Genomic DNA, 20254 nt, shown 5'->3' with positions numbered 1-20254 from the left:
CGCGCCTCCATCCCCAAATCGACGCCACTGAGGACGGCACCGGAGTGGCCAGCCACCGGCGCAGCAGTAAGCGCCAGAGCGCCCAGATCCAGGCGAGCGAGGGGGGCGACCGAGTGACCCGCGGTAAGCGCCCCCGCCAGCCCGCGCTCGCCAGCCCGCGATTCTCCTGAAGCTAGACTTTGAGAAGGCGTACGACCGCGTGAATTGGGAGTTTCTCCGTTAGGTCCTCCTGGACCGGGGATTCTCGTCGGTTTGGGTTTATCGCATGATGCAGTTGGTCTCGGGGAGCCAAACGGCAATTGCGGTGAACGGAGAAATAGGGAACTTCTTCCGCAACAAGCGTGGGCTGCGTCAGGGGGACCCAGCCTCGCCGTTGCTGTTTAACTTTGTAGCGGACGCCTTGGGCGCCATGCTCGACAGAGCTCGTTTGGCTGGCCACATCAGGGGAGTGGTGGACAACCTGATCCCGGGGGGAGTGTCACACCTGCAATACGCGGATGACACACTCCTCCTCTTCGAGCCCGACACACACAGTATCGCATCGGTTAAGGCCATTCTGTTGTGTTTTGAACTCATGTTGGGGCTTAAAATCAACTTCCACAAGTGTGAAGTGGTGTCCATGGGGATGGACGCGGCCGAAAGTCAGCGGGTAGCCAACTTGCTTAACTGCAAACTTGGCCAGTTTCTGTTCACTTACCTCGGTCTCCCGATCGCGGCGAAAAAATGTTCCATCGCTGATTGGGAACCTCTCACCTCCAAGGTAGCGGGCAGGGTGTGTCCGTGGAGAGGTAGATTTATGTCTTCAGGGGCTAGACTAATCTTAACCAACTCCAGCCTCTCATCCTTACCTATGTTCGCCATGGGTTTGTTCTTACTGGCGGATGGGGTACACACTAAGTTGGATACCCCGCGGTCCCGTTTCTTTTGGGAAGGAGCGAGACCCAAACGGAAATACCATATGGTCAAATGGCAGGCCGTTTGTAGACCTAAAGCCCGGGGGGCCTTGGGATCATCAACTCCAAGCTGATGAATATTGCACTCATGGATCTGGAAGATGTCTCAGGGTGAGACTGGCCTCTGGATCGATCTCCTCTGTGCGAAATACTTCCCGAACAGAAATTTCTTCGAGGCGGCCTCCCGTGGGTCCTCCTTCTGGAACTCCATTCAAGCCCTAAAACCCTTCTTCGCCAGGGGCGCGAAATTTGGGGTTAACAACGGGCGCTCCACGAGGTTTTAGCTAGACCTTTGGATTGGCCACCAACCCCTATGGTCGGAGTTTCGCCAACTCTACTCCATTGCAGTCGAGCCCAACCAACTGGTTGCTTCGGCTCTTAGCTCCTCCCCACCCTATATCAACTTCAGAAGGGAATTATCGGGGACGGAAATGGCGGAGTGGGACCGCCTCCGGGATCTGATCGCCGATGTTCGCCTGTCGGACTCCGCGGACACGGTCTCTTGGAGACTTTCGGGCTCTGGCAAATTCACTGTCAATTCCCTATACAGAGAACTTACCCGCGGCCAGGTCCCTTCGGCTGCCAAGGGGCTTTGGAAGGCCAAAATCCCTCTCAAGATCAAGGTCTTCCTCTGGCAACTTCGCCAAGATCGCCTTCCTACCTCTATCAACCTTGCCAAGCGCAACGGCCCCGCCTCCGGCCCTTGTGCTCTGTGTGGGGTTCCGGAAGATGCTGACCACGCTTTCTTCCGGTGCTCTTTGGCACGCTTTTCCTGGAGCGCGGTCCGTGAGGCCGCGGGGGTGGATTGGGATCCCCGCTCCCGAGCCGCGCTAGTGTCTTCTTTGTCATTGGTTCATGGCCCGGCTCGTCGGGTCATGTGGACGTGTGCGGCGGCCATGTTATGGGCTATCTGGCATATTCGTAACAAGTTTACTATTGAGGGCGTATTTCCCTCGCATCCCGCTGACGTTATTTTCAAATGCATCGTTTTCTTGCAGCAATGGGCACCGCTGGGCAGACAACAGGACTCTGATCTTCATCGCCAAGCTCTTTGCCGTCTTCGCTTAGTTTACACCGAGTCCCGCGCGCCGTCGTCCGCGCCGTCTGCTGTCGCATAGGGATGGGCAGCCCCTTTTGGTTGTAGTTTCAGCCGAGCCTGCGGGCTCGTTTCGCTAGGCCGGCCGTGCCTTGTAACGTACTTTATTCCTCCTCCGGCTGCAGTTTTCCTAGACCTGCTCGTCTTTTGTTTGGTACCGTGTGTTGGTCATGTGGTTGTCATACGGTGCCTATGTTGTGGGCTTTATTAATTTAAAGCCGGACGTCCCTAACGTCTATGTTTAAAAAAAAAGCGCCCCCGCCCATAGACTCACGCGAGCGAGGTGGGCGACGGCACCTCGCCGGAGCCGCCCGCCTCCCCGCTTCAAGTCGATGACCTCCTGAGGGAGATCCTGCTCCGCCTCCCCCTGGACCTGCACTCACTCTTCCGCGCATCCGCCGTCTGCAAGCCGTGGCGAGGCATCGTCGTTGATCCCAAGTTCCTCCGCAGGTTCTATGCACGCCACCGCAAGCCGCCCCTCCTCGGCTTCTTCCAGCGTGGCGACCAGCAGCTCATGTTCACCCCCGTCATGGCCCCTGCTCCGGACCGCATCCTACCTGGGAGCCTCGATCTTGGACAACGCTACAGCCACGTGCTTGATTCCCGCCACGGCCGCGTCCTCCTCAGTGCCTGGCCCCAGATCGTCATGTATGATCCTATCACCAGCAAGCAGCACCGCATGTCCATTCCACCTTGGTACATGGACCGCCACTTCAGCGCGGCAGTGCTCTGCGCTGCCAGTGACGAGGGACATGTGCACGGCGCCTACCACTCCTACCCCTTCAAGGTGGTCTTGGTGTCCATATACAGAGAGGGGCAACCCATTGCCTGCGTTTACTTCTCAGAGACTGCCACATGGGGCGGTCTCATCTCTACCGAGGCTCCACATGATGGGTCTTCTCTTGATGACGGTGGCACCCTTGCTGGTAAATGTCCTTTACTGGCCATTACATAGACATGGCGACACCATACTTGAGTTTGATTTGGACATGCAGAATCTTACCGTGACTAAGGGACCTCCTATTATGAATATGATTGGTTTGCGTAACCTTCATATCATTGAGGCAGATGATGGCGCCGTTGGTCTTGCTGTGGTGTCTCGCCTTAAGCTTCTAATGTGGCAGAGGAAGATCGATTGTCAGGGTATTCCCGTATGGTTTTTGCAGAAGACCGTTACATGGCGTAAACTTCTTCAAATCACCAAGACAAATCCATGGCCCAAACTTGTGGGGTATGATGAGGATAATAATGTGATCTTGTTAGCTAGGTACGGCGATGGTGTCTATATGGTTCAGCCCAAGTCAATGCAAGCCAGGAAACTTAATGGATCCCGCTTTAGGGATCATTGCTATACTTTCACGAGTTTCGATCCACTAGGTGATTGCTCATCCTTGGTCTTTATACCTTACGACTTAGGACTAACCCAATCTAGTTATGTTCTGTACATGTTACCTTTGCTAGATGGACACATTTATCGCCGTAATACTTTAATATATGTTATGTTTTCAATGTGCTTGTCTTTTGTATTGGAAGGTACCAAATCAAATGTCAAATGATTAACTTAGCTCGCTAGTTTGAGCGCGCTAGTTTATCTATTATTATTATCTCTGTTGAATTCATACTTTCTTTAAATAATTTTGATTTCTCATTTGTTCATGACCCCTTCTGTAGGTGATTGTTATGTTTGTAGCACATAGAAATAAGTTGCATTTCTTGTCTTGGGATCCATTCATTTAAAACAGAATAGCCAATGACATTTTTATTTCTAGAGTTTGTTTTGGCATAATTTTGTCTGGTTGACACTATGAGGAATGAATTCACTTGAGAAAATTTATAGGTCATGTTTTTTTGCCTTCAAGCTACTACCAGAAACGCGACTAAGCGTGTGGGCCAACAGCCGTCAGGAAAATAAAACTGGCCGTCAGGAATATAATTCCTGTCGGCCAACCAACAGGAACAACCGACAGCCATAGCCTGCCAGGAATGAAACAATATGCCTGCCGGTCGGCCCACAGGAATATTATTGCTGTCGGTTATTCCTGACGGTTGGCTCACACGAAAGAAATGCTCTGTCAGATTTATGCCTCCCGGAAAATACATATTCCTGTCAACCACCTGTCAGGAAAGGCCGCCAGGAAATTTGTACTAGGAGGCATTCCTACCAACTTATACCTGTAGGTTCAGCCGACAGGAATTTGTGCTAGGAAAGCTGCAACGTTCGTGCATTCCTGTCAGCCGTTGGCCGTCACTGTTGCATCATGATGTTTTTTTTTCATATTCCTGCCGGAAAAGCAATGTGCTTAACCCAGATGCTACAGATGTTACATTATTTCACAGAGACCATGTGAGAATAGATTTATATGACAACATCAGACTTCATATATCATCATTAGTTCCATACATATAGATCAACAAAGTACACTACAAGGCTACAATGGTACCATCCACAAAAGGACCTTCCAACTACAACAATACTAGCAAAATACGCCGGCTTGCAACTACCACCAGATGTTAGTTCTCATTCCTAAACCATACTGGATACACAAGTCCACAAAAGAGCGTATGAAGACCACCTACAGTCTGATGTTATCATGTTGTTTGAGCAATCAGTTTCCGCCATGGTTGGCTGCTGCGTCAACGATCTGATCACCGACATTCCCAGTGGTGTCGTTCTCCTCGCTCGACTCCATGACATCATTGTTGCCATCAACCGCTTGTGAGCCGGCTTGAGACGAGTTATTTGTCCCCTGAATCAAGCCCAAGTAACCAAATTGTTATTTAATCTGATTTAGAACAATAAAAACACAATACTTTGTTGGATAATAAGTGGAGACAACAGAACAAAATAATTTCCATTTATTGATTAATGCTTGGCACCAAGAATGGATTTTCTTTTCATTTACATGTCCAGGCTACTTTGAAGTTCCAAATATCTTGATATAAAACATGAAAAAAAAATTGGGCATAACAGCTAAAGAATCTTATGAGAGTAGACAAGCTCACAGATGCAAACAGCCAAATATCTTGATATAAAACATGAAAAAAAATCTCATATGCAACATAATGTTGATATTGCAGCTACATCAGCGTAGACAGGTCAGAAGGAATGCACAAACTCAAGTTGAGTAGTGGACATCACACATTCATCCATATGATATAGATAACTTCAAGTTTCTCATACACTTACTTCTGGTTGCGAAACAGCTCCATGGCTTAGTATATGCAGTATATGCGCTGGCAACTCTTTTCCTATCTCCTTGAAAAGTGCCTGCAAAAGGAAGAAATGTTACTCGAGTTGATAATTGAGAAGTTGAGATCCATTGGTTTAGAATTTGGGCGTTAATTTGTACATACAGTTATGAGCTGCCCATGCATATCTACTTTCTGCTGTAGCATCTCCTTAGCACGCCTGAGTTCTGCATTTTCTTCATTAGCACGCCTTTGCAATCTATCTTTTAGAGGGAGGTACCGCAAAACTTTACGTGGGATTTTCTTTTGGCCTTCCTCGTAACGAGATGTGCCACAAAAGTCACACTTCTCTTTATGTTTGTTATCTTTGTAATACAACATGCAATTATTTTTGCACACATCTATTTTGACATATGGCATCCCAAGACCTTCTAAGAGTTTCTTGGATTGGTAGAAGTCTTCGGACAAATTAGATTCAGGAGGCAAAAGTTCATGGATTATTTTTAAGGTATCATCAAAATGTGCAATGGACATGTTGTATTGTGATTTCATAGCCAGCAAACGAGCTACAGCAGAAAGACGTGAGTGTTTTGTGTTCTCATGTACCAATTCATCGGCACTACTGACCATCCTATAAAAAGCCTTGGCAGAGGAGGTTGGCTCCTCAGTAACCGGTGGAAGATGGCTACCACCTAAGTCAACCAACATATTGTCCATTCGATCAGTTTCATTACAGCCCTCTTGATGTACTAAAGGGACAGATCCATTAGCAGCAGCTACAAAACTCTCACCATGTTCTGTCCAGGTTTTGTAATTTGGCTTATACCCATGTTTATACAAGTGTTTCTCTACAATGTGCCTTTCTTGCGGAAAATAATTCCGACATTTGGCGCATGGACACTTAATTTTACCACCTTCAGCTACGGAAGAGAAGGCCCGGTCTATAAATCGTGCAGTTTCTTCAAGCCATATATTAGAAGGGACTTGACCAAACACCCATCCACTATACATCCAATCACGGTTCTCCATTATTTAACCAAGAACTCATACTGAAATAAAATTCACAGAAATGGGGCTATTTCAGAAAAAATAATAGCATACTAAAGGGCAGCAGCACAAATAACAATTCACAAAAAGACAATTGTTTCAGACATAAATTTAAGAGCTCAAAGCTATTACCAATATACTTGTTCAAGCTGGGAAATTACGGCGTCGAAAAGGGTGGCCAGCCAACTCCCCTAGCTGTTCACTGATGTTTCTGGAATATGAAAAGATAAGATTATTCTAGGATTTATAGATCTTAAATTCACTTTAAATAAATAAATAAATAGCAGGTAGGTGTCACAGAAGCTACAACCTAGAAAAAATGAATAGTTAGATGGTCATGTACATAAGCTACATGCTAGCTGTTCACTGATGTTGCTACAGAAGCTCCAACTTACGTCTAAGAACAACCAAAACTAATCTGTCCAAATCAACTTGCACACCAAAGAACTGTACATGGTCATGTACAACTAGTTTTGTGTTGGAACCCATAAAAATTGGTGTTTGAACTTATCCAAATCAACCGTATACTAATCAGATGTGCCTAAATTAGTTCCAACGAAGCTTGTACGCTACACAAGAAATAGAGCAAACAAATCGTAGATCTAGGAAAAGAAGGTAATATATTACCAGAGATATGGAGAATGGGGACTTGTGAGGCAGCGAGTAGAGGAGTACAGGCAGCCGGAGGTGAAGACGTGTAAATCTGAATGGGGGGACAAGTACGGGAGCTTGGTGGGGGGCAGATGCTGGTGCTCCGGCGGATGGCGAGGCAGAGACCGGCACTACGCAAGTGGTGAGGAAGGTGCAGGTGGAAGGACGGCCTTCCACAGGGAGGGGAGGCAGCCGCGACGGTAGATGGGAGGATGGTGTAGCTGCTGCCACGGCGGTGGACCTGCGGATGGTGTGGCGGCGGCGGCGGTGGACCGGAGGATGGTGTGGTGGCGGTGGCGGTGGACCGGAGGGTGGTGTGGCGGCGGCGGCGGTGGACCGGAGGATGGTGTGGCGGCGGCTCCGGCTGTGGACCGGACGATGGTGGCGGCGGCGGTGAAGCGCAGGACTGGATTGGGGATCGAGAGGATTCTGGAGACTACAACTGAATTGGGGATGGAGGCTGTACGTGTTTGCCCTCTCCTTTTGTATTGGGCCTAACTCTGTGAGCCCAAACACACAGGAAAATAGACAAAAGGGTGGGCCTCTCCGAAAAAATGCGCGCGCAATAAAAACCCGATGGCGCGAAGCGGCAGCCCGCGGGCGCGAAGGGCCGAATGCGATTCCTGTGGGCCGCGACGCACAGGGATATACTTTTCCTGTGCGCCTGCTCAGAACTTACAGGAATATGGTGAAAAAACCTGTCGATCAGTGTCTGGCCCACAGTAAAATGACATTTTCCTGGAAGTCTACGCGGGGCCGACGGGAATATATGTTGGCTCACAGGCTTAATCACGATTCTGGTAGTGTAAATTATTAATTATGAGGTAGCTAAGTATGCTGCTTGTATGAATGTTCCTTGCATTTTACAACAGATGTGGTTTTGTTCATCTATTGGTAGTGTCAAGTGTGACTTAGAGCACATCAGTAGAAATAAGTTATATAGGTGAATTAGTTTGCTCAAGTTAAATTTCTCAGCTCATCTTTTCTAACAGTCCCATGTTGCCTTCTCTTATCCATTTGTCCTTATTGTGGACTGTTGTTAATTGCTAGAGCTCTTATGCTTTTAGGCACAACCATTGCCGGTGGAACTGATGGAGCTGAAATGTTAGGATGACTCTGGTTTGATGTGCTGAAACGGTTTAACGGGTAAGATCTTCTGAATATAATTGCGAGATTTGGACTGTTTGATTTTTTTCTTTCGAAGATATGTGGTGGCCAATGTGGGTAGCATGCAGCCTCAAACTACTGTCCGTTTAGATGTACTGTTGTAAGGATTCGCACATGCTAATAACACAGAGAAACAACTAAAATGGTGGTGAGGCTAAGTAAGAAACGACTCATATTGGATTATAAATTATATACAGATGATCCAAATGTCGCATGTCTAGAGTTCTCCCTTGCTTTAACTTTTTCATAATCCATAAGTTTAAAGCAACATATTAGTAGCCCATTTTGCTATTAACCAATTACAGACATCAGTAATCAGTCACTTCATTCATCTTCATCACCTAAAAAATGTGTGAAAAGGATTTATGTTTTTGTCATATATATAGCCAGTAATATGATATGACTCTTCCTTTCTTGGAGGGGATATGATATAGCTCTACTTTATGTTGCTTATCTAATCATGAGTCTGTACGCATCACTTGTTCATACAATGTTACATACTCCTAGCTACTACTATTAGTTTCTGCTGTATTAGGCTACTAATAAGATTGATGATTTTGTTTTCTCCAGGTGAAGAAAGGGTTGCTGCGGTTGTTAGTTGTCACTTGGTTTGTCGCGTCGCATCAGTGTGGTCGGCAGTGTTTATATGTTACCTAAACGGCTACAACAACCTACCGTGCCTTAATCTAGCCAAGTCTCTAATGTAGGAAGATGCTTTTGAATACCTAATCCAGGGAATTTGAGCTTACCCTAGTATTATATGAAGTTGGATTCCGCCGTCTCTTGTTTTTGCGACGTGCTTGTGCTTGGCAGCTCTTCTGTTGAGCAATGAGGGTTTCAGCTTACCCGAGTATTATCACCTAAACTTGTATGTTTGTGTGTGCTTCTTAGACGCGTGGTTTGAAAAGCATGCCATCCCTAGAATTTTTACAAATTATCATTGCAGGGTGGGCAAAGTTGATGTGTTCATGTTGGCAGGACCGACGGAAGAAGTAGTTCAGTTGAAACGTGGTTTGCACGGCTGAAAATCAGATCAGATCAAATAAAATAAAATCTGCATCCATGGATCAAAAAGAACCTTGGTAAGCACTGTTTCGGTCTGGGTTTACAAGTCATTTCATCGTTTTCATGACTGAAATGGACGCTGTAGAAATTTGGACGTGATTTTCTTTGCCCTGAGACTGAGGTTTGCTGTTGCTGTCCAGTTATTTGTAGTTGTCCATATGAGCCAGAGGACTCATTGTTCTTGCAACGGATGTTTACCACTAAAGATGCAGGATTGAACGGCAGCAAGTCTACATTCTTACTCCAAATTGCAGGAACACGTATGGCTGTAATTCTCTGCTGGGTTTCCAAGTCATCTCAAGCGTGTTTTATACGATTTGCATGAACACGTATGGCAGGGGGTTGCATTCTTGGCTTGTAGTTTTATGCTGGACATGCAAATCATTTGACTGTTATTTATACGGCTGAAAATAACACAGATTATATCGGAATGATGTCGCAATTTGTTCTCGATCTACAAGTCATTTGAAGTTTACATGTCTGAAATTATTTCTGTAGAAATTCGGATGACAAAGACTGGACTTTCCTTGCCCTGAGAGCAAAGTCCCCTGGGGACTAGGTTGCTGCTGCTGTCCAGTAATTTGTGGTGGTTCATATGAGCCAGAGGACTCATCGTCCTCATAGCGGCTGTTTAGTGCTGAAGATGCGAGACTGGAAGGCAGCTTGTCTACAATCGCACTCGTAATTGCAGGAACACGCACGGCAGGAGGTTGCATTCTTGGCTTGTATTTTTCTGCTGAACTTTGAGGTCATTTGAATGTATTTTATACGGCTGAAATTACCTCTGATTTAAATCGGAATGCGTGTGACAGCAAAAGAAATCATTTGAATGTATTTTATACGACTGAATTTTGTTGCCCCCTGAGACTGACCGGTAGTTACTGCTGTCCACTGAATTCCTAGAGAGCTAGTATGACTGAAATTGATATCTCTAACTCTGACTGAAATTCCAAGGTGCTGCAACGCTTATACAATATGACTGAACTTGACCGACTGAGGCTGCTTCTGATGTCCACTGATTTTGTAAGGCCAACTCCACCGCACGACCCCAAACGAACGTCCGCTTTATCCGGATTTTGTCCGTTTGGGGTGGGATTTGGGGTCGTGTCCGGGCGTGTCCTAGGATGTAGTGGCCGTGCGCCCAGCGCGCGGCCGCATCCATTTGCCCCATTCTGTCCGTGTCTATTTAAAAAACCAAAAGAACGTTTCAAATGCCAAGCCCTAGTTTAGGCCAGCGGCCTACACGTCCATCGCCGCCATCAGCCAGCGGCCGGCAACACAGCTAGCCTCCAAAATGAATAGTTGTCCTCGCCGGCAACACAGCCAGCCACCAAAATGAATGTTTTCTCGCCAGCACACAGCCAGCGGCCCAGCGGGCGGGCGGTACCCATGCCAGCCTCCAAAAAGAACAGCCACGACCGATCGGACGACCTAGTTCAGGCATTCGGCTTCGAGCATCTCCTTCTGCTTGGCCTCGAACCAGGACCTCGTCTTGTCGCTCATCTTCGACAAAGTCCACGCTCATGATCGCAAGGGCCACCTCCTTCGCTTTGGTGGCGGCGTTCGTGGCCTCGATGTTGAGATGCCTCTGCCTGGCCTTGACGTTGTCGGCCTCGATGTCGAGCTGCCTTTGCCGGGCCGCCTTCTTCATGTCGATCTTCCTCCTCTTGGCCGCCTCCTCCATCTCAAGCTTCTTTATTTGAAGGCTAGGTATTGCTTCATTTTCTCCTCCTTGCTTTGCTGCTTCTTCTCGTCCCTCACATCCTTTTGGGACATCATGCCATGCAAAGTGTCATGCAATGCCATGGATGAGGCATCACCTATGTCATCAACCTTGGAGTTGGTCTTGCCCCTCGGCCTCTTCAAGGCCCCGCCATCTCCACCTCCGGTGTACTTGGCCGCCTTTAGTCCTCTCTTCCTTTGTAGTTCACGGTATTGGTCCTTGAACTTAGGGCAGTTGTTGATGATCGTCCAACAATGCGTAAGAGTGAATGGCTTGTCATTGTGTCGGGCCTTGAATGCCTCCAAAGATTGAAATGCCTAAATCACATGATCAACAACAAGTGAACATGCAAACATATACACGGCCGAAGTGTCATGGCCGTAGCAAGGAAAGGGTGTAGGATCAAAAGTATGTCTAGAGGGGGGGTGATTAGACTACTTGACCAAATAAAAATTTAACCTTTTCCCAATTTTAGTTCTTGGCAGATTTTAGCTATTTTGGAACAAGTCAAGCAATCATCACACAATTCAAGCAAGCATGCAAAGAGTATACGGGCAGCGGAAAGTACAGCATGCAACTTGCAAGAATGTAAAGGGAAGGGTTTGGAGATTTCAAACGCAATTGGAGACACGGATGTTTTTCCCGTGGTTCGGATAGGTGGTGCTATCCTACATCCACGTTGATGGAGACTTCAACCCACGAAGGGTAACGGTTACGCGAGTCCACACAGGGCTCCACCCAAGGGCAACGGTTGCGCGAGTCCACGAAAGGCTCCACCCACGAAGGGTCCACGAAGAAGCAACCACCCACAAAGGGTCCACGAAGAAGCAACCTTGTCTATCCCACCATGGCCATCGCCCACGAAGGACTTGCCTCACTAGCGGTAGATCTTCACGAAGTAGGCGATCTCCTTGCCCTTACAAACTCCTTGGTTCAACTCCACAATCTTGTCGGAGGCTCCCAAGTGACACCTAGCCAATCTAGGAGACACCACTCTCCAAGAAGTAACAAATGGTGTGTAGGTAATGAACTCCTTGCTCTTGTGCTTCAAATGATAGTCTCCCCAACACTCAACTCTCTCTCATAGGATTTGGATTTGGTGGAAAGAAGATTTGAGTGGAAAGCAACTTGGGAAGGCTAGAGATCAAGATTCATATGATAGGAATGGAATGTCTTGGTCTCAACACATGAGTAGGTGGTTCTCTCTCAGAACAAATGAGTTGGAATGATGTGTGTGTTCTGATGGCTCTCTCTTTGAATGAGAAAGAGGTGGGGGGGTATATATAGCCTCCACACAAAATCCAACCGTTACACAGTTTTCCAATCTCGGTGGGACCGAATCATAAAATTCGGTCGGCCCGAAAATGTAAACCTAGTGACCGTTAGGAATTTCGGTGGGACTGACATGCAACTCGGTAGGACCGATTCGGTTAGGGTTTGGGCATAACGTAATCTCGGTGAGACCGATTACACAAACTCGGTGAGACCGAGTTTGGTAATTAGCTAACCAGAGAGTTGGTCAGGCAAACTCGGTGGGACCGATTTGCTCTTTCGGTGAGACCGAGTGGAACTCGGTGAGACCGAAAAGTTACAAAGGGGAAACACTGAGTTTACATTGCAATCTCGGTGGGACCGATTCGCTCTTTCGGTGGGACCGAAAAGTTACGAAAGGGAAACAGAGAGTTTGCAACCCCATCTCGGTGGGACCGAGATCCTTATCGGTAGGACCGAATTGCTAGGGTTTGGCAGTGGCTAATGACAATTGAAACTCGGTGGCGCCGGATAGGAAAAATCGGTAGGACCGAGTTTGGCTTAGAGTTTAGGTCATATGTGGATATGGGAAAGTAGTTGAGGGTTTTGGAGCATATCATTAAGCACATGAAGCAAGAGGCTCATTAAGCAACACCTCATCCCTCCTTGATAGTATTGGCTTTTCCTATGGACTCAATGTGATCTTGGATCACTAAATATAAAATGAAGAGTCTTGAGCTTTTGAGCTTGAGCCAATCCTTTGTCCTTAGCATTTTGAGGGTTCCACTTTCACATCCATGCCATGCCAATCATTAAGCTTTCCTGAAATAATCATCTTGGAATAGAATTAGCTCAATGAGCTATATGTTGTTATGAATTACCAAAACCACCTAGGGATAGTTGCACTTTCAATCTCCCCCTTTTTGGTAATTGATGACAACATATAGATCAAAGCTTCGACAAATGATAATAAGCATGAATTATATCGTCGCTTTGAGAAGTATGTGATAAGTAAGAGCTCCCCCTAAATTTGTGCATATTTAAAATTTGCTTTGGACTGCAAATGCACAACGAGTTAGAGTCATGGGTTACTCTTCCATGTCACATACATCTTGGTGGAGCGCTCAAAATGATAAGATTGAAATACATGCACTCATCACCAAGAATAGTGAATGATCACAAACGATAGATAGAATGATAATATTTAAGCAAGCATTAAGCAAACATTAAGTGTAGCTTATGATCAAACACATGATCATCGATGTCTCACAAACATAAGGACGCAGTATCTCACACACAAAAGCAAACAAAGTTCGAAGAAACCACCAAATAAAACAAGAGAGAAAAGCAACACTCTCTCTCTCGAAGCCTATGATCTATACATCTTCTCCCCCTTTGGCAACAAGTTACCAAAAAGTTCCTAGAAAATGCATAGCGCTAAGTCGTCGCTCAGGCTTGATCTTCAGGTGGTGGTGGAGTCCGGATCACTCCAAGGACGAAGGCTTCTGTAGATGCTGAAGTAGTCGCTGGAGTTGGAGCTGAGGCTGTAGCTGGTGCTGAGGTGGGGGCTCTGGTGTCAGAAACTGGCAGTGCAGACGACCTCGGGCCTCGTTGCACTCTAGAAAAAGCATGAGTGGTAGTCCTGCCTCTCCTCTCATTCATGTCCTCCTAGAGCTGCTCCACTACAGACTGGACTTCTGTTACCTTGACATCCAAGTCATAGAACTTCTGTTCCATGATCCTCTCTAGGCTCTGCTGATTTTTAGTGAGGTTGGCTAGACTTTGCTCAATTCTCAGCGAGCATGCAATCAAGTAGCTGAGCTGCTCTTGTTTGGTCTTTAAGAAGTACTCAGATGCCTCCTCTTGAGTAGGCATCCTGGCAGCTTTTTCCTTCTTCGCCTTCTCCTTCTTTGCATATGCTTGTGCAGACGATGGCTCATTCTCTGTCATCACAACTTCATTGTTCTCAAATTCTGGACGGATGGGCAGGTGTTCCTTATCCAACAGATATATGCCTGTGCCCATCTTGGAGTTGATGAGCTCCTGTATCCGAGGGGCATATCCACAGCTCCTCTTCTGATCTGCAGCTGTCCTCTTAATGGTTTCCACAATGAGACTCATGACCTTGAATTTTTGAGGCACATCAAAAACATGAAGCAGGTTGATCGCGTGACCTCTGATCATCTTGTGATCTCCAGACTTAGGCAACAGAGTGTGCCTTAGTATCCAATTGATAGTGGGCAATCCTGATAGCAGATAGTGCACTGAGCCAAACTTGAATGTGTCAAGAGCTTCATTGGGGATTTTCTTGTACATGTTGGACATGGAGTTATGGTCCATTTTCTTCTTGGCATAGATATCCAAGTCCTCATCTTGCTCTTCTGGGGCATTGATGATCTGGGCCCACTCAGCCACTGTAGATTGGTACCTTGTACCTTCAGATATCCAAGTAATCCTTCCATCCGGGTAGAAGTGAGCTGTGGAGTAGAACTGCATGATGAGTTCCTCGTTCCACTTTGTGAGCTTCTGCCCAACAAAGTCCTCTACTCCACACGCTCTAAAGCTGTCCTGAACTCCTGGGTAGTGCTCTTCATTCTCCTTGATGTAGGTCCAGTCGACCCATCTCATGTCACAAACGATTGGCTTCTTGTCAAGCAAAACAGTCTCATAAAAGTCTTGTTGCTCCTTTGTATGAAACCTGTAATCCACGGCAGTCCTTCTCCTAGAAGCATACGGGTCTGCTTCTCTCCACTTCCTCAGCCCTGAGCCTCTCCTGAGCTTCATGTCCTCAGCCACAGGATGAGCATCGTTGTGGTCTGGGATCTTGGGCTTGAGCTTCCGGAGGACACTCTCTTCCTCTTCTTCAATAGCTTCAGGCACTGGGGCCTTGTTCTTTTCTGCAGCAGGTATACTCCTTGTGTTTCTCTTTGGAGCTGTCTTAGGCTTAGATGCAGCCTTAGGAGCTTCCTTGGGCTTGGATGCAGCTCCCCCTGACCTTATGGCATCTCCCATAAGTTTGGCTGCTTTGGGTGCTGGTGCAGCAACCTCTTCTTCCTCCTCCTCTTCTACCATGATGGAGGCTCTCCCAAGCACTTTGGCTACAGTCTTTTTCACTCTCTCTTTCCTCTTTTTGCCCTCAGCAGCAATGGGCTCAATGGGAGCAGGTGCAGGCTTCTCAGTTGAGGCTCTAGCCTTTGACATTGGCTGCCTCCCTGCTGGCCTCTTGACTTTCAGGCCTGGCTTTGAGCCTTGAGCTGGCTCAGCCCTTTTGGAAGTGGCCTCTTCTTCTGCCACATAGTCTTCATCCTCAGAATCAGACGTTCCCTTCTTCCTTTGACGTGTGGCAGCCTTAGGCAGATTGCTGGGTGTGCTCCTGCTGCCATCATCAGAAGAACTTGAGGGGCTAGTGCCCTCACTCATCACAACTTGCTGCTCTGAGAGGTTTTGGCTGTCACTTTGATCAGACATGTTGCAAACTGACTGCTGACCCTGTGAATAGATTATAGAAGAGATAGAGTGGATGAGCATCACAAAAAGCAGAGATTTTTGCAAAAGATTAATTCAAAAACTTAGTTTTAGTTTTCCACAGAAAGCATCTCGGATCTACCGATTTTCAAACTCGGTGACACCGAAGCAGTTTTGGCACCAGAACTGGTGAACTCGGTCAGACCGAGTCACAGCTCGGTGGCACCGAGACTACTAGGGTTTCACAGAATTCCAAAATCGGTCACACCGATAAGTTATTCTCGGTCAGACCGAGTTTAACTTGTGCAATGGCAAAAGCCAGATCGGTGGGACCGAGTTTTTCAACTCGGTGGGTCCGAGATGGTTTCGGCGGAAACCTAACCCTAAAATTTTCGAATTAAACCTAATCTACGAGCATTTTGACTGGATAGCAGTTTATCAATCATGGCAAGATACATGATGATCACAATGTGCTAGGAATCAGATTGAGGAATAGCACAATGATCAAGTCCATACCCTAGTGCAGCGTGGACTTGCTACGGCGGCAACGGCGGGGCAGAAATCCGTTGACGGCGGCGAAGACCAGCGACTGGAGGCTGCTGGCGGCGCGGAGACGATCCGGAGACCACGAAGGCAGAGCAGGCTATCGCGCGGGCGAGGAGGTTTCGGAGAAATTTCCAAAATTCTGCCCGTCACTATATATAGCCCGACCCTGTCGGTGTGACCGAGTGGAACAACTCGGTGGCACCGAGATGCAAAACTGTGTGCAATTATTGCAACTCGGTGTGACCGAAAGGTTCAAATCGGTTGCACCGAGATCAAAAACCTAGATCAACTTAATGAACTCGGTAGGACCGAAATGGAGTATCGGTCAGACCGAGATTCATAAAGAGGTTTTGGAAGTTTAAGTCTATGACGAATCGGGGACTCCGAGCGCTCCTCACACAGAGTGGTTCGAATCTGACTTGATCAAATTTTGTGATGCAGCAAGAATAGAGTTTGAGACGAGAAAAGCATAGATAGCTAGAGGAGGTTCTTAGGCATTCTTGTCCATCCACTTGGCAAAAGAAGATAAAGCCAAACAATCAAAACAATAAGTGGATGTCCTCGAATGAGTAAGTTATGCAATCAGCATGCTCACACAATAAGATAGCAAATGAAATATGTGGCAAAGCATGCACAACCAATTCTAGCATCTATCAAGCAATTTGCGATGACTAGGTCATCTATATATGAGTATATTAACTTAGGAGTCAAGTGAGAACACTTGATCGTAGGTCATACTCATCGTTTAAGCTCAAGTGGGGTTACCACTTTTACATAAAGCATTGTTTTGTTCACATCTTTAGAGTTGCTTTAGCTCAAGTCTTGGAGTAAAGCTCCCCCTAGATGTGATATCCCCCCTAAGAGGGATGAACTAACCTTGGGTTTTGTCGATGATGACTTCATGTAGATATTGAAGATGTGGATGCTCAATGTTGATGTAGATCTCTTGGAGCTATCCATTTGAGTGAATTGCACTTTCAATACCTACATGGGTTAGTCCCACAAGGAACAAACAAGGATATCCATAGACATAGAATGATGCACACACAAGATGATGTCCATGAAAGCTTTGGGTTACCTTGTCCCTTGTCTTACCAACAAGAGGGTTTGTGACTCCTTGAACTAGTGCAAGATGTGGAAGTTGATTGCACTTGTTCTTGCCAAAATGATAAGAGTGAAGTATGTTGGTAGAGTCACCCTCAAGAACTCTCTAGTTCTTCTTCTTTTGGATCCACATCATCTTGATGGGAATCCTTGGAGTTGTAGTCGTACTTGATGAAGTGGAACTTGGAGTAGTCTTGGGAACCCACTTGACTAAGGTCTTTGGAGCTTCTTCAAATGCATCAATTTCCTCTTGAAGCTTGTCCTTGCCTTTTTGCTCGTAGTCTTGTGGTGGAAGATCATCTTGAGCTTGTGTCCCCTTGAAAGAAGTATACTTCTCTTGTTGAGGGACAAACTTCATCTTGGGGTATTGATCTTCTTCCCATTCAACTCCATTGGCATTGAACTTTCGTTCAAAACCAACACCTTGATTCTTCCGGTGCATTCCTTGCTTGCGCACAATTTCCTCGAATTGCTTACTCCCGGCAAGGCTTTTGTACACTCCTTTCTCTATAATTCCCTTCAATAAGCTATTTTCTTGCTCAAGTGTAACTTGGCTAAGAGGATCATTAGTGGAATCAAGAGAACTACTAGAAGCAACAATATTGGATTTAGCATGATCATTGTTACTACTAGAGGAAGAATCTTTCTTGTTAGATTTGACTTGAGGTATGTAAGTGGATAAGAGTAAACGCTTGGCAATGTAAGAAGAACTTTTCTTACGGAGATCATCATTGATTGCCTTTAAGAACTCATGCTCTTGCTCAAGATTGAGCTTTACAAAGCGTAACTTCTCATGAGCTCTTAAAAGTTCTCGATGATCTTCGAAGATAGTGTCATGAGCTAACTTAAGAGTTTTTAGTTCTTTAGTTAGAGCCTCAATCTTCTCCTTATCATTGTCATTCGTTTTATCTTGATTAGCATGATTAATTGGTCTTTCATCATAGTATTCATCACTAGAGTTGTCACCAATCAACTCATCACCTAACAAGTCATCTTCATCACTATTGAAATCAACATACTCGGGGTGTGTTACCTTAGGACCTTTGGCCATGAAGCATCTTCCAATTCCTTCATTTGGTGAGTCAAATATGTCGTAGAAGTTGGTTGACACAAGTGCTAGACCGGCAACACCTTCATCTTGAGTATCTTCGGAGTCGGAGTGATAACTTCTCTCAGAGTGGCTGTCGGAGTCGGAGCCGGATACCCATTCACCAACATGAGCTTGATGTCTTCGTCTTGTGTAGCTCCTTGATGATTTTTCCTTCCTTTCCGAATCCTTGCTTCTCCGTGAGTATCTTCGTTCATAATGATCATCTCTACTCCTTCTCTCTCTTGGTGGTGATCCTTTGCTTCTTCTTCTTGGAGAATCTTCTCTTCTCTTGTAGGGAGCCGTACACTCATTGGAATAGTGTCCGGGTCTTCCAAAATTGTAACAGTTTCGCTCTCGACTAGAAGATCTTTTGTCATTGTAGGACCTTGATTTAGTGCTTCTATCTTTGCTTCTACTCTTGTAGAACTTGTTGAAGTTCTTCACCATTAAGCTCAATTCTTCATTGAAGTCTTGTTTCTCACTTGATGATGTAGGGGCTTCACATGATGCTTTGTAGGCACCACTCGATTTGTTGTGAAGTTCCTCTTTATCCTTAAGTGACATCTCATGAGCAACAATTCTTCCAATCACTTCCGTTGGCTTGAGATCTTTGTAATTGGGCATCATTTGGATCAACATGCACACGGTATCATATTTTCCATCCAAGGCTCTTAGGATCTTCTTGATGATGAATTTATCGGTCATCTCTTCACTTCCTAAGCCGGCAATCTCATTTGTGATGAGAGCAAGCCTAGAGTACATTTCAGCGACACCTTCACCATCCTTCATCTTGAACTTGTCAAGTTGGCTTTGAAGCACATCCAACTTGGATTCCTTGACGGAGTCGGTACCTTCGTGCATATCAATCAAAGTGTCCCAAATTTCCTTTGCATTCTCAAGGCGGCTGATTTTGTTGAATTCTTCGGGGCACAATCCGTTGAAGAGAATATCACAAGCTTGAGCATTGTATTGCAACATCTTCAACTCATCCGCGGTAGCTTCACGGTTTGGTTCTCTCCCGTCAAAGAAGTCACCTTGCAAACCAACACACACAATAGCCCAAACGGTGGGGTTATGTCCAAGAATATGCATTTTCATTTTATGCTTCCAACTAGCAAAATTAGTACCATCAAAGTAAGGACCTCTACGGTGATAATTTCCCTCGCTAGACGCCATACTCTCCTAGGTTGTGAAACCAAGGCTATGACCACCAAAAGGTATGGAGATCAAGAAAATGGAGACCAAAGCTCTGATACCACTTGTAGGATCAAAAGTATGTCTAGAGGGGGGGTGATTAGACTACTTGACCAAATAAAAATTTAACCTTTTCCCAATTTTAGTTCTTGGCAGATTTTAGCTATTTTGGAACAAGTCAAGCAATCATCACACAATTCAAGCAAGCATGCAAAGAGTATACGGGCAGCGGAAAGTAAAGCATGCAACTTGCAAGAATGTAAAGGGAAGGGTTTGGAGATTTCAAACGCAATTGGAGACACGGATGTTTTTCCCATGGTTCGGATAGGTGGTGCTGTCCTACATCCACGTTGATGGAGACTTCAACCCACGAAGGGTAACGGTTGCGCGAGTCCACACAGGGCTCCACCCAAGGGCAACGGTTGCGCGAGTCCATGAAGGGCTCCACCCACGAAGGGTCCACGAAGAAGCAACCACCCACAAAGGTTCCACGAAGAAGCAACCTTGTCTATCCCACCATGGCCATCGCCCACGAAGGACTTGCCTCACTAGCGGTAGATCTTCACGAAGTAGGCGATCTCCTTGCCCTTACAAACTCCTTGGTTCAACTCCACAATCTTGTCGGAGGCTCCCAAGTGACACCTAGCCAATCTAGGAGACACCACTCTCCAAGAAGTAACAAATGGTGTGTAGGTAATGAACTCCTTGCTCTT

General features: G+C 46.3%; 1 pseudogene; it reads left to right on the top strand.

Moving 5' to 3' along the window:
• Window positions 1-1384: 1384 nt before the first annotated feature.
• Window positions 1385-3605, top strand: LOC147977825 (uncharacterized; annotated as a pseudogene).
• Window positions 3606-20254: the final 16649 nt, after the last annotated feature.

This window comes from Triticum urartu, chromosome 3A, assembly GCF_056163025.1.
Source record: "Triticum urartu cultivar PI428250 chromosome 3A, HENAU_Tu73, whole genome shotgun sequence".
Classification (NCBI taxonomy): Eukaryota; Viridiplantae; Streptophyta; class Magnoliopsida; order Poales; family Poaceae; genus Triticum; species Triticum urartu.
The sequence above is the reverse complement of the archived record's forward strand: the minus strand, read 5'-3'. Positions and strand labels throughout refer to the sequence as shown.